The sequence below is a fragment of the Podarcis liolepis genome, assembly GCF_965112155.1.
Source record: "Podarcis liolepis genome assembly, chromosome: 3".
Classification (NCBI taxonomy): Eukaryota; Metazoa; Chordata; class Lepidosauria; order Squamata; family Lacertidae; genus Podarcis; species Podarcis liolepis.
In genome coordinates this window covers 100,929,623-100,945,163 of record NC_139557.1, presented here as the reverse complement: position 1 = coordinate 100,945,163, position 15,541 = coordinate 100,929,623, and the positions used below count along the sequence as shown (strand labels likewise).

Genomic DNA, 15,541 nt, shown 5'->3' with positions numbered 1-15,541 from the left:
GTGGGACAGTGGAACAGTCTCTCCCTTGGAAGGTGGTGGACTCTCCTTCACTGCAGGATTTTAAACAGAGGTTGGATGGCCATTTGCCAGGGATACTTTAGCCATGCGCACAGCTAGGATTTATGTTAGGGGGTTATGCATAATATCATGAAAACTCCTACCATGCCTTCCGGTGGCAGAGCTACCACCACTTCCTGGTTTGGCGCACCTAGGGCAGAAAGTGCATGTGTATGCTTTCACTTTTTACAGACCCTCCAAGTGTCCCTATTTTCTAGGAACAGTCCTGGATTTACAGAAGCCATCCCAGTTTCTGATTTGATCCCGGAATGTCCCACTTTTCCTCAATAGAACCTCCCTATTTTCATTGGAGAAATGGTAGAGGGTATGTTTGACCCAAGAGGAGGGAATTTACTCTCTCATCAGGACCATGGGTCTTTTATTTCAGTGGCACTGGGGAGTGTTTGAAAAAAGTAATCCCAAGCAACTTTTAAAGCTGTACAGTGGTACCTCGGGTTACAAAGGCTTCAGGTTACAAACTCCGCTAACCCGGAAGTAGTACCTTGGGTTACAAACTTTGCCCAAGGACGAGAATGGAAATCGCGTGGCATCGGCGTGGCAGCAGTGGGAGGCCCCATTAGCGAAAGCGCGCCTCAGGTTAAGAACGGTTTCGGGTTAAGAATGGACCTCCGGAATGAATTAAGTTCGTAACCCAAGGTACCACTGTATTCAGAAGCCAGCAGCCAAAGAGTTGGCTCCCTCTGCCCACAAACTCCCCTGGATCAGCTCCTTCCCCACCCCTACCAAGAGATAGGGAGAGAGAGAGGGTGTGTTGATATTTTCACCCCCACCCATTGCAAGAATCTCCTGGTCTGATGTTTTGAGAAAGGAGGGGGCGGAAACTGCTCTTCTACTCTTCCGCTTCTGACTGACCGCCTGACTCTGTGTGTGAAGAGAGTCTTATCTATGTAGTGACGAGATGGCTGAGTGGGAGATGTAACAATCAAGCAAGCCAGTAGTTCGTTAGTTAGTATGTAGTAGCTATTAGAAATAAAAGGAGTTATGCTTCACAGCTAGCTTCCGCGTTATTTATACTCTGCATGAGTCTGGTGCTAACAGTGCACAGTTGTGGGTCCAGTTTTCCTGTTTTCCAGGATTGGAAGGTCTCTGAAAATGCTCCAGTCATCTAGACCAGTTGGGGCAGAAACAGCTATTCAGCCCAGTCGCTGTACATCGGCTGAAAGGCATACTGACAGGGTGTACATCCACACTTCACTTTTCCAGACAATTTGGGTGGAAGTCAGATCCAGCTGCCTTGAGAAGCACATTAAGAGGAAGTGGGAGAGATTGTCACTCTTCCAAATTCCTCCTTCAACTCTATGTACTTTTCAAGAGAGAAAGGGGTGACCATCCTTGCCTCCTCATGACAGTACAGAAAGGGCAGGGTCAGGGAAAGATCTGAAGGGCACCACTGCGCCTGCAGGTTTGTATTGTATGAAACTTTCATCCACAGGTACAGGCTGACTATGTAAATAGACTGGTCTCTTGAGCTATTTGCCTTTGATATTGATGCAGATGAGACATTTGAAGGAGGTGGATGTCACACATATTGCCTGCAGCAGTTTCCACCTGCTGCATAACTTGAAGTGCTGAATAGTATGAAGGTTGGTCTCCAGGAGGAAGAAGAAGCTTGGATGCTGTCTACAAGGAGGGTTTTGCCAAAAGCAGGTTTTAAATTAATTAATTAATAACCATTCTCCTGTTATTGTTGTTAATTGGAAGTTTGTTTCTTCTGGAACAAGAGTAGAGCTGACGGAAAAAATGTTACATCAAAGGAAGATCAAAGGAAGCCAGAAATGCAATATAGTGAATTGATTTTGGCAGGAACACATTGCACTAAAGATGTAACGATGTTGCTTGGCTCTGTTGAAACCTATCCAGCCGCCCAGATGTTTTACAAGCTCAATGTGCATTAAAGAAGAAAGGGTGGAGGGAAGCTGACAGGCTATATTCATTCAAACAACGATGTCACATTAATTGATTTTTATCTTATTTCTAGAATTAGCATATTTTAAGTTTCTCTCAAGGGAGCCAGGCTGGTGTAATGGTTAGAGTGATGGACTATGACCTGGGAAAGCAGGGTTCAGGTCCCCCTCCGTCACAGAACTCACTCAGGGACCTTGGCATCCTTGAGTGCTTCCCACATGTATCTGTTTGGCCACTGTCAGAACAAGATGCTGGACTAGCTGGGCCTTTGGCGTGACCCAGTAGGCTCTTATGTTCTTAAACTAAACTCCTTAATGCACTTAAAACTCTATAGAATCAATAATGAGACAGTGGGTCAAGTAAGAACAAAATAACTTCAGCATAGCGCCATTTCTTCATGTGAATGTTAAGGCAGTGGATCATATCTGCCCTTCCAGAAATCTAGATTTGGATGCTCATGCTCACATTTCCACCACTGCACGAAAAGAAGAAAGAAAAAGTGTTAGTATTGGGTTTAATACCCTCAAGTCCTTAAGGTGCAGATTCCTGATCAGGCTTGTAAATATGCTATTACATTGTGGGATCTGTATCCTTAATGAGATATTGACTTGAGACAATTCTGAACATGTATTTTTTTGTTTGTTTGTGCCATGTTTGTGCCTTCTGAAGGTATCATGTGGTTTTGAGAACTATATATGAGTTAGCAGCGTGTTCTTTTCAAGGAATTTATGGCACTGAGATTTCAAACTATGCTGTATTTGGAGGTGCGTTACTGTGAAAATCCCAGCAGAACAGCAACTCTTCTACCCTCATAGTAGAAGACTTGAGTCTTTATTGATTGCATTGTCCTTTATATTCTGAAAGAAGAAACACATTTGTTTTACTCAAGGTAAGGAATATGCCTGATGCCAACAATCAGGCCAGAATCATGTTTCAAATGTCTCATTTGCAACAGCCTAACCAGGTTTGCAATGACTGCCCAAATGCTAAAGGAAAAATTTGCAGAGGTAAACCTGGTGAAGATTAATGATGTTATGTTTAGTTTACAGCTCTTTTTCTTTATAGCTCTGTTTTTAAAATTTGAGGGAAAGCAAATTGATCTTAATTACTGTATATATATTTTAGAGATTCTTCCTATCATGCTACTTATCTCTTGACAATGTGTTTGTTTTGTTTAAGATGCTAGCAATGGCCACAATCCAGGATAGAGATAACCTGAATGCAGTGATCCATGCTCTGGTAACTTCAAGACTGAGCTACTGTAGTATACTCCATGTGGGGCTGCCCTTGAAGACGGTTTGGAGGCTGCAATTGGTGCAGAATGCGGCAGCCACGGTGCTGGCAGGCACTAGTGGCCAGGCATATAGTACATCCAAGACCTGCAGTGGTGGTCAGTGTGCCTCCTAGCCCAGTTCAAGGCGTTACATTGATATGCAAAGCCCTAAATGACTTACGCTCCAAATATCTGAAGGAGCATCTCCTTCCATACAGTCCTGCCTGGGTGTCCATCAAGTCCTCTCGGGAAGGGAACTGCTGGCAGTTCCGCTGCCCTGTGAATTTTGTGGGGTGGCAGTATATGAGAGGACCTTTTCTGTGTTGGTCCCCAGATTGTGGAATGCATCCCCTCTGAGATGCACCTGGTTTCATCACTTCATACATTTCTACATCAGGTCAACACACTTTTCTGAACACCCCTCCAGTTCAATGTTTACGTATTGCATGGTTGAATAGTATGGAGCTGTCTATAACCTGCTCTGGGATCCCATGGACCGCATATGCCAATAAACATGGAAACAGTGGGAGGCAGAGGTGGCGTTTTCCATAGCCCTCTGCATTTTCTTTTTACTGTGGCCTGACCGGAAGTTGAGCCTGACGCCCTGGAAATGGGGAGGTGAAGCTGAAGAAGCCTCAAGTCACACGTAGACAGAGAATAAAGAGGCAGCTGCGTGCACAACTCAGCCGGGTCAGGACCAGTGGCAGGCTGGAAAGGAAAGGAAGGCAAGAATGTGTGAGTGGGGAAGCAAGTGGAAGAAAATGGAAAGGAGGGGAAGAAGCAAGGAGAGACAGCAAGAAATTGAACCTTAATTAAGATTATTATTTTCTTTTTTTTAAAAAAAGCAAAGCGCAGATTATCTAGAATTTATCATCTGTTACTGAAATATGGTTGCAAATCTGAACATGTTAGAGATTATATGATAAAAAAATGGGTGCAGGATGTCAGTAATAATATTCCTACAGAAATCTCAGAGACTCTGTGTAAGACAGCTCATAAATCCTTGTTTTGGGTGACATGCTGGGAACTGCAGGGCAAGGGCCTGAGGAGATCCAGGTTCAAATTCTCACTCAGTTTGATAGATAACTTTAGGCTACTCCCCACCTTCCAGCTGAAACTACCTCAAAGGCTTGTTGTGACGATAAAGTTATTATTATTTGTATTTGATTCCCTCTCCTCTTCCCCTATCACCATAAGGTACAAAATTCAGTTTACAATTTTACAATCAAAATAATGGGGGGGGGGACTACAAACACATATTTCAGGGGTCCTGAGTTTCTTGGAATAAGTACAGGGTAAAAGTAAAATAAATCTCCTCAGGGTGGAAAGCAATCTAGATTTTTTTATTGTATAGCTTTATTCTCCCTTCCCCTCTGTTGGTGTGGATTGTGAGCCAGCAGAAAGATTCAACAACCCATTTTATTGTGAGAGCTTCCTTTTTTATGACAGCATAACATAAGCTGCAGGGTCTCAGTTTGCTGTAATAAAAGCAGTAGGTTCCCACCTACCCTCAGCTGCTGACTTCACCTAGTACCAGCCTTGAGGCTTTTGCTGGAATTAGAAAGTCTTGGAAATACCATTTGGAATTTGGCTAAGGCTGATCTCAGAACCAGATATAATGAATACCTTTCCTTCAGGTGGATTTATTCCACTCAGCGATGCTGTGATTTCCACATCCATTAAGGGAGTGGCGTGAGAAACAGCCAAATGTGGAACAAAATGTTATGGATGCCATGCTGGCCCCAAAACTTCATTTTTCTTATACATTTTTCTTATACTTACATCATTATTTCTTATACTCCAAAAGAGCACAAAGATACCTGTTAAAATATCATTACTGGGCCACCTCAATCTCTGTGTGAGAGATTCCAAGGGTCTTGGCTCTTACAAGGGTTTGTCTTCCCTTCAGAAAATTAAGACACAATGGAGGCTATAGTGTCTTTATGAAAAATGGTTTATTAACACATTTACAACCCGAATCCTTCAATTTAGGGGGTGCAGAACACTATGCCCCAAAAGTGCCTCTTGGGGTTTTTTTGGGGGGGGGACTGTGTGGATTTGGGGTTATTTATTTATTTGTTTGTTTACAAAAGAGGCATAAATAACTACATAAACCAGCCATTCATATCAATGCCAGTTGGTCTAATCATACTAAATCCAAATTCTGATTCCAACAGTTGAAACAGAGTTGCTGAGTTTATGAAAAATTGGAGATTAACCTTTTAAAGCAGATTTTGGGAACCTTTGGCCTGCCATCAGCCCCAGTAAACATGAATAATGGCTAGGGATGATGGGAGTTGAGCAACATCAATGGGCCCAAAGGTTTCTAACAACTGCTCAATAGCCATTTGTCCTTTGAACTGTGCCAGTTAATTTGTGCACAGAAATTTACGCCATTATACATTTTTCAAGTCTTTAAGGAGCCACTAGACTTATTAATTAATTAATCAGTTCAATCAGTTCATATACCACTTAACAGCATTGTTTCTAAGCAGTGTACAATGAGGTTACAAAAGAGATACAGTAGAGATAATATCAGGGGGTTTTTGTGTGTTTTTTAAATTTGGTACCTCTTAAACAGTTCTAAAGGCACTAAGAGTGTGTTTGAACAACATGCATGATGTCTTCAGCAACTATTTGTACCTGTGGGCACATCAACACAACATCCATTGATATAAAATGCAGCAGCTATATCAGGGGTCTGCAACCTTTAAGACAAAAAGAGCCACTTGGACCCGTTTCCGAAGGAAAAAAAAACTGGGAGCCGCAAAACTCGTCATTATAAAAATAACTTTTTTGTCACTTTTTTATTATTTCTTTGTTTGACCCCTCAGAATTACTCCTCCTCATAGAAATAAACGTTAAATTAACAAGTTACCTTTTTTGTGTGTGTGTGTGTTCTTCACGCCCCTTCAAAACAGTGACCAGCGTACATGCCCCTTACAATGTAGCGGGCGGGAAGGTGATGTCGGGACGGTGCGTGACTAATGCACGCACCGCCCCCATGCGACATCACAGCCAGTACAGCGCCCGCCACAGTGGGGAGTGTCGGGGCGCACAATGCGCCTCCTCCCCTCGCTAGTATCCGCCCCGGAGCTGCGGCAAAGGTGTAAAAGAGCCACATGCGGCTCCGGAGCCACGGGTTGCAGACCCCTGAGCTATATCCTAAACTTATTGCTTCCAATGAAAGCCGCACAGAATACAACATAATTTGTGTTTTGTATGGGGTGTATATGAGTTAACTTCTATGAAACCCAACTAAAATATTAAAAGAAAGTAACTTTTTTTCAACCATTTCAGTAGGGAAGGGTCGGGCAGATCAAAACACCCAGGCATCCCGCTAAGTAGGCGGGTCACCATAGGGACAACCTGTACCCGTTCAAAAATTCCTCTCACATTAGCAGTGAGGACCTGGGCGTCACCCCGGATCATTATTTTCCTTACTCATAAGTTTAAGGCATAAAGATAATATCAGTTAAGAATAATAACAACAACAACAAGAAGGGAAAGGCAGAAGCCAGCCATTCTCCTCACCAGCCCTCACGGATTCCCTACTACTTCCTCCTCCTTCTTCCCCCAAACCTTTGCCAAATGCAACTCCCCATTCTGGTTACAACCTCACCAACTGTAATCCCGGCAATTTCCCCCCTCTGTGTCTTCTGACTGGCTGATGGCTTCCATTGTTGGGTTAATGACTGGCCATTTCAGCCTTTGTCTGTTAACTGGCTTACCTCCGACTACCTATGTCAAACTGGAATGACTTGTTATCCTAAACCATAGGTAGGCAAACTAAGGCCCGGGGACCGGATCTGGCCCAATCGCCTTTTAAATCCGGCCCAAGGATGGTCTGGGAATCAGCATGTTTTTACATGAGTAGAATGTGTGCTTTTATTTAAAATGCATCTCTGGGTTATTTGTGGGGCATGGGAATTCGTTCATCCCCCCCCCAAAAAAAATACAGTCCACCCCCCCAAGGTCTGAAGGACAGTGGACCGGCCTCCTGCTGAAAAAGTTTGCTGACCCCTGTCCTAAACTTAATCCAGAAGTATTTGGCACAGTTTTAGTCAAACCTTTATTAGTTCTAACTTTTACTGATTTGGGGGGGGGGGGTTATGAGTGCTCAAACATATAACATGATTGCATGTATCCCTGTCTGAACAAACTGAACCAAACTTTTATTTTCTCAAGAGGCAAAGATTTTTCTGAAAGTCTCAAACATTCTAGCACTTCTCTTGTTAGGCAGCAGGCCTCTCACTATTAGGCAGACGCGCTGACACAGGTTGCGAATGCTGCAGGTTGCGAACGTGCTTCCTACACGGATCATGTTCGCAACCCAAGAGTCCACTGTATGTGTAGGCTAAACAGCACAATAATGAGCAATCTAAAAGGGCTGCAGTTCTATCTTAAGATCCCCATTTTAGGGGACCTGAGCACATCCCTTGATTTACCTGGCAAGCAATGTGCTTCTCATTCACACATTCCAATACAGTACTTTCCTTCCTAGAAGTATGGGAGGAGAGTCATTAACCACTGTTTGGTTTATTCACGGAAAATCAAAGCATATGCTAAATGCCAACCACCATTAGCACTATATCCATTAGGCCAGGAGCACGGAAACCTTTTCCACCCCAATGGCCACATTCTCTTCTGGCTAGGGGCCACAAGCCAGAGTTGTGTGGGGGCAAGAGGCAAAATTGGGCAGAATAATAAAATAATAGAATTGGAAGAGACCCTGAGGTTCTCTGCAATGCAGGAATATGCAGCTGCCCCATCCGGGGATCGAACCTGCAACCTTGGTGTAATCAGCACCATGCTCCTACCAACTGAGCTATTGTAATTAATGTAAATCTTACCTTCATGCAGTAGGCTGGCTTCTACACACATCTGCACACCCCTGTGTCCTCCATGCAGAAAAGTAATAGGCATTATCAGGGTTCAAATATGCATTCCAGACAGGCAAAAACACAAAGCAGGGCTTGTGGTGGGTGTGGCCTACAGGGAGGAGGTGTGGCCTAGAGAGGGTTCCGAGGGCCATATGGAGAAGGCTGGAGAACTGCATATGGCTCCTGGGTCTGAGACTCCTCAGCTCTGTGTTAAGCATTTCCTCTCATTATTGTTCTGTTCCCAGAAGTGGAAGGATCATTGTCAGCCTGCATTTTTCCTTCCTACTCCCCATTACAGTGTTTACCTTCTTGTCTCATGGGGAGTTCTGGAGACCTCAAAAGCTGTTTTGTGATATTTTGGCTAACCTGATGAAGGTATTGCCAGAATCACATTTTTAAGACCTGCAGCTCCAGACAGCGTGTACCTGAAATATACAACATACAGGGTCGGTGAGTGCAATGACTGTGCAAAAAGTCCTGCCAAGGCTCTCCTCAAGGGCCCCCTGCACAGGCAGCCAAATGGGAAGATTGCTGTGCTATCTATGAGATTTATGAATCAGTAGAGATGGAGTAAATGGAAAAATCAAGATAAATAGCCGAACATCAAGTTAGAGATAGCTGGATGATCAACTGTCATGAGAGACAGCAGGTGCGATTTATAGCTTTTTGAAAATGAGCTTCAACCTACATGGTATTTGTTGCTGAATGTGCGAAGTACACATACCTATTTTCCTTGAACAGGGCCGGCCCTACCCTTTGGCAGAATTGGATGGCAGAAGCTAAGGCGTGTGAGAGGATCAGCAGCCCTGCTCTGGGTGTTCCTCCTGAGTGTCCCCCCCCCACCAATTCCCCTTTGTTGGATGACAAGGAGTGGATGGGAGGCAGCAGCTGGAGAACCCCTGAGAAACACCCCAGGGGAGGAAGGCTCAGAGCCAGGGGATTGGTGGTGGGATACCAAAGAGAGGTCAGAGTGAGAAGAGTAGTGGGAGTTGTTGGATGCTGAAGAGGCAACGGGATTCAGTGAGCAAGGAGAGCCTGTGACAGAGAGTAGTCAGACTCAGAGGCTGAAGCAGAGGAGGGGAGGGCAAGAGACTACAGAAGAATCCCAAGAGTCTGTCTCTCCTACTGCAACAAGCTCCCCTTCCCCCTTGTCTCCAAGGCCACGCAGGGTGATGCATAGAGCAGAATACAGATTATAGGTGCCCTGGGACCTTCTGCATGGAAAGCATGTGTTCTACCTCTAAGCTATGGTCTTGCCTCAATATTCTGGGCTCAGGATGAGGGGTATATTGGCAATCACTCTGGAGCCTAACAAACAATATATCTCAAGATTTAAAAAGCAGTTAGCACAACTAATTAATAGGCACTTACAATAATTGAGGAACAATTAAAACAACCCATGGCAACCTAGTTCAAATCATTGCTGGTCAGTAGACCATGCTGGATCTGATTTGAATTTGGTCATTGTGTATCTGACTCCCAGTAAGTTAGTGAAAATGTATAAGATGGGTTCAAATACCTGCTGGAAATGCAAAGAAAAAGAAGGCACTTTTTATCACATGTGGTGGTCTTGTAAGGTAATAAAAGCATTCTGGGAAATGATATATAATGAATGGAAAAAAATGTTTAAATTAACCTTTATTTTTTAAAAAAAAAACAGAGGCTTTTTTTACTAGGAATTGTAGGTGCAGATATTCCAAGGGAGCAGAAAGGACTTTTTATGTATGCAACGACAACCACAAGGATGCTATTAGCCCAGAGATGGAAAGAAGACAAAGCCCCTACTAGAGAGGAATGGCAAGTTAAACTGTTGGATTATGCTGAAATGGCAAAACTGACTGGAAAGCTCAGGCAGGAACCAAGGAGACCAAAAATTCAACAAAGAATTTGTACCGTAATTTATCTTGGAGACCATTGTAAGCAGATGAAAACACTAGCAGGATTGCAATAACACTTGTAACATAGCAAGAACTATGGAGACAATTGAGTTATATAAAACATGGATTATCGAAAAAGATGCAGCAGGAAAAGTTTGATAATGAGACCCATGCAGAGGGGGAGGTGGGAAGTCGAGAGAGTCAGAGGAATCTCTTAGCTATTGATTTGTATGGTTGTATTGTTATAACTTTGTATAAGTAAAATCAAATAAAAAATATTTTTAAAAAAACTGAATCGGGTCATTAGGGGGTGTTTTAATCATTCGTCAATTTTTGAAATTGTTCATTAACTGGCTGTTTTAACAGTTTTGAATCTTACAAGATAAAAAATAATAATACTGTTACGCTTGTTCGACTCCACAGTGACTGTACATCTGTCATTCCTCAGCCCAATTACAGAACCTTGAAGCATTAATGCAGCAAAATGTCTTGTGCCGGCCGTAACCTTGAACGAAAGAAAGCATCAACACCCCATAATGCACAGAGCTAAACTACCAACAACATTAAAATGTGCTTTTCAATCTCCTGAATGCAGCGGGCAAGACTTGCTATCTGCTCAGAATCTGGATCAGGAAATAAAATTAATTGGAAACCTTGAGCACAGGGTTCCCCGTCCCATCGGCACACACACACACAAAAGTACACACGCAAACTACACACCACTCTTAAATGAACAGATGAAAATGGCTCTAACTGTGACCTCTAGTGGACATAACGTAATGAGGCATGAAAGAGAGTACTCAAGTTTTGCCAGAAGGCTGTCACATTATCTGGCACACTGCACCATGTCTGCTGTGGTCTGGATTAGATGGGCTACTCTTGGAGCAGGGAGGGGCATATTGTGCATTGTGAATAAACAGATCATGTGTGCCCAACTGGAGTCCTTAGGCTCAAAGAATGGCTTTTGATCCAGCAGTGGCAACCACAAGGGTAAGGGATGGGAACCTTTTACAGCCTGAGGGCCACCTTCCTTTCTGGACCACCTTCTGGAGCCACATGTCAGTGGTGGTCAGCTAGCGGTAGGCTACTTTCTGCACACCCACACAATTTCTATCCTCCATCCAGACAAGGATGAAGCAATATCATCATTCAAGGGCACAATCCAGCCCAGGAAAAACACTCAAGGAGAATGCAAAGCAGGGCTGGTGAAGGACATGACTTGGAGAGGGTCCCAAGGACCAGAAAGGAAACCATGGAGGGCCACATTTCCCCCTCAAACCTGAGTTTCCCCTCCTTGCAGCAGAGTTGGGTGATGTTCCCAAGCAGGGTGTGGAAGATATCACTGTGGACTGTAGTGGGGTGGGTAGATTGGCAAAAAAGCCCACCCCCCTCCTCTTCCATAAGTGGATGCCCTTCTACAAGTGCAAAGGCATCCTTTGGACTCCGCCTAGTGCCTTACTTCATCAAAGCAGGAGATAGACCTGCTTTTAAGGGATCAGGTCTGTGGTGTGAAGACAAAAGCGGCAGCAACCCTGATGAAGCTAACAGGACTGGCTCTGTCATTAGTCAGGGTGAAGTGGCTACCTCTGGCAACAGACGCTGAGGGTTGGCCGCAGCAGCCATCCCCCTCTGCTGAAAGACAGAAATGTGTGCGCCATGCAGCCTGCTCTGTGCCCCCTAAATTAGCCTGCAACCTGATGGTGATGGGTGTCAACATGAGCTTTTGTTATCAGTCAAACCAACTTCTGCATGTGGATTGGGAAGGGGGCATCACCTTGCTATTTTCCTTAGGCAAGAAAACCCCGTGGTCCAGCCCTGGAAGCTGGGTCAGGGTCTTCTTACTTCCAGGATGGGGTGTTTTCCAGGAACACTATGCATACTGCCCTGAGTTCTATTGAGAAAGGTGGGGTATGAATGAATAAAGTTGTTTCAGAGAGTTGTCTATGATAGAAACTTTTTGTTTGTTGTTGTTCTTTCACTATCTCCTTTGGCAAAGCAAGTCTGGATTCTCCTTTGGGGGTGAGCTGCGGTCCCAGGATCAATCCCCAGTTTCTCCAGGTAAGGCTGAGACTCCTGCCTGAAATCTTGGAAACTCACACAGTGGTTCTCAACCTCTGGGTCCCCAGATGTTGTTGGACTACAACTCCCATCATCCCTGAGCTCTGGCCTTGCTAGCTAGAGGTGATGGAAGTTGTAGTTCAACAACATCTGGGGACCCACAGGTTGAGAAAGGCTGCTGGAAAGCAACCAGTCATTGTAGCCAGTGGTGAACTACATGGACCAAAGATCTGACCCAGAATAAGTCCATGACAGGTTTCTGAAACGATACAAAAACTTGAGGAACCTGCTTGACCAGAGGCATTAACAGGCTAAGTGTACCCACCTGGAGCAGGAATCATGCCTTCATTGCTTTGATAAATATGAATGCCTTTCTCCAGACCAAGCTAGATTTTTTGTTCCTTTTGAACTTGTAATTCCATGTACTCTCTTTAATTGTTGAGTAGAGGGATGGAGTTGTGGTCTTCTAGGTGTTGTTAGACTCCCATCTCCCACTGGCTCCAGCTAGGGATGATGGGAGTTGGAGTGCAGCAACAAGTGCAGGGCTGCAGATTTCCCATCCCTGATTACAACTCTGAATCTCACTCTGAGTCAGTCTCAATAGGCTGCTTTCTTCTTCAATTGCTTTGATTCTGAAGGCGTTGGTGCCTTCTCTCAGGTACTATTGCCAAGGGAGGCCTGGCCAGCCCCATCTCTGGTAACCTTTCACCAACAGACAAAAACAGCTTTTATTTGGACAGGTCTTTAGCCTGTAAGCTTGACTTCCAAATATCTTCCATTGCTCTTTTAACTGGTTTTGATTGGTTTTATTGATGTTTTACCTTTGGTTCTCTCTCCCTGCGTTACTTTGTATTGCAATGCTCCTTTATTGTATTTCAATACATTTCAAATTGTATTTGTATTATTGCTATTAGCTACTTGCCTTGGAGTGGAAAGGCAGGATACAAATTTATTATCTATTTATGGCATGTATACAGCTCTCACAAAAGGCTCTCACATTGAGAAAAAAATCATTGCTAAGACAGTCCCTGCGTTCAGGATCAAAATCTAAAGAAAACCAAAGACACACAAGGAAAATGGAATGGAAGGACGAAGGAAAAGCAAGCTGAAGCACAATTTGCTCAAGTTAACTGTTCTTAGAATTCTTGCTGTTTCACCCTTGAAATACAGCAGCCCCTGCCCTGGAAGCTCTCTCCCATCACTACCCTCCCCCCCAGATGAGATCCAGAAACAGAGCAGGAGACAATGTCCAGGCCAGGAGGGACAGGGCAGGTACTAGCACCCTATTCTTTCCTCAGACAGCTGACTTTCTTCAGTGTTGTTTCTTAATAAACAAATAATAAATACATAAATGAATAAATAAAAACATTGCACCCCTCATTTGTTCCTCCTACACATGCATGATGTGCTTCTCAAAAGAGAACAGAGGCAAAACGATCACATCACGTATATAAAAACAGCTACTTAGAAATCTTATAAATCAGTTCATAGATATCTCCCCCTCATTTTCTGTTGGTGCAAAGCTTACAAGGAAAGCATCCACAAAAGCCTGGCATCGGTTTGTAGGAGGCATCCTTCTTGTTAAAGAGGCAGTTATCACACCAGGGGAGAGTTTATTCGGTCTTTATCCAATCCTTTCTCCAAGCTGCCCAGGGTTCCTTCTTTTTCTCCTGCAACAACTCTGTCAGGCAAGTCAGGCTGAAAGTTAAGTGACTGTCAAATCTAAGCGCAGGTCTCCTATCCAATATGCTATTGCTGTCCTATTACCATACTGGTCCTCAAACAGCAGCTCATATTCAGTAGAAGATGATTTTCTTTCTACCCAACAGAGAACCCCGATTTCATCAAAAGAAGTACTGTTATAATTTACAACAAGCAATGCTATAAAAGGGCTGTGAAGACAAGACAGGCAAGAAATAACACTGTAGGTGCCGAGAAAAAGAAAGGACAAAAAAGCACAGAGATATGATGCTGCAAGGGCTATAAATATAAATCAGAGATAGAAAGAAGCCTTTTGAACTCCATTCTTTCTCCACTGTGTGCACTTTTAAAAGATACTGGAGATACTGTCTTCTAAGGCTGCAATCCTAACCCCCCCCCCCCGGGAGTAAGCCCCATTGAATCCAATAGGGCTTACTTCTGAGTAGACATGGGTTGCCCTAAAACGGGAGGGGGGGTAACTCTTAGAAAATAAAACACCAAAGGGATTACATGCAGCAGAGAGAAAGGGCAGAGTGTCTCTGTTTTCACTTGGTTGTATGCACTGTAGATCTCATACAAATATGGGAAAACTGTGTGTGTATCCAAACCCATTTGATTTCCAGGTGCTTTAAACAAGCAGCAGGAAAGGTAGTGATCAAATGTTTCTGCTTCAGGACTGTTCAAGCATGCCCTTGATAGATGAATGTGTGCTTTTCACCCTTCCCCATTGACATCCTCTCACTCTAGGAGAAAACAACGGTTTTGTTTAAGATGCTTTCCCCCTCCCTTTCCAGCCAGGAGCCGTGGGAAGGACCTGACTGCTTCATCTTTTTGCAAGAATCATTGGCTGCCTTCTCTTGACTACTTGCAATTCCGCTTCTCCACTCAGTCCCATGATCATGGACAGGAAAAGGAGGAAATTGTATTCAGCCCTGTAATCACCACTTATAGCGGGCATATTGTGCTAAAACAAGAAGAACAACAACAAGCCTGCTGCTATGCCAGCTTAAGCGTTCCCTCGATTCTTACAGGCACTCAGCCCTGCTTTGCCTTTTGTAACAAGCTCGGCCTGGGAAAAAGAGAAACTTTTAAGTCAATTATAGTGAAGCCACTTAAGGGAGATAATTGGGGGGGCTGCCGAAAAAGAACTTGAAATAGATGCTTATGGAAAGTACTGTTGCCCCAGTCCCAAAGGGCGCCCCCAGACAGCAGCCGACAACAGGTCAATAAAGAGTGACTGCCTTCAGACATGACTCAAAAGGGGAAAGGAAGGGGGACAGGTAAGGAAAACTGCGAACTCGAGGACCAGTTGTTTTGTTTCTTAAGTTACAGTTCCTATAAAAGCCATCTGGGAATAGCAGACAAGGGAATGCGAAGGTAAATATTGTATGGAATAAATATCTAGAACACGGTTAAGGCGGGCGGTGAAACCTGCCCTCCTCTCGCGCTCCAGGTCCTTGATTCCTCGAGGAAAGTAAAAGAGCAGCTTCTGCTCAGATGCCTCGGTCTTCCTCTCCGCGCGGCGCCGAGCGGGAAAGAGAGGTAGCTCGGCTCGCTCTCCGCCCGGGAGGGGAGGCGGGAGGGAGGAGGCGTGTCCCTTCCCCGCCGCCTCTGCCCTCACTCCGAGGAGACGCGCCGCCGTGTCTCTCAGCCTCGCGAGCCGCGCGCCACAGAAGCAGGGAGCGGCGCGGCGCCTCGAAGGCTGCGCGGCGCAGCCCGGAGCTGTCCAAACTTTGCGGGACTTTGCCTCGCCTGCCTGCCATGCC

The 15,541-nt window shown here is 44.6% G+C and overlaps 2 long non-coding RNA genes across 2 annotated transcripts in view; both read left to right on the top strand.

The window, feature by feature from the left end:
- LOC310702950 overlaps nt 1-15,541 on the top strand; it is a 52,585-nt gene that overhangs the window by 10,671 nt on the left and 26,373 nt on the right. The gene's annotated exons all lie outside the window — the stretch shown is intronic.
- On the top strand, nt 2,745-10,306 carry LOC310703000. The gene is made up of 2 exons (XR_014523879.1): nt 2,745-2,872; nt 9,816-10,306. It is a non-coding gene; the product is annotated as an uncharacterized lncRNA (long non-coding RNA).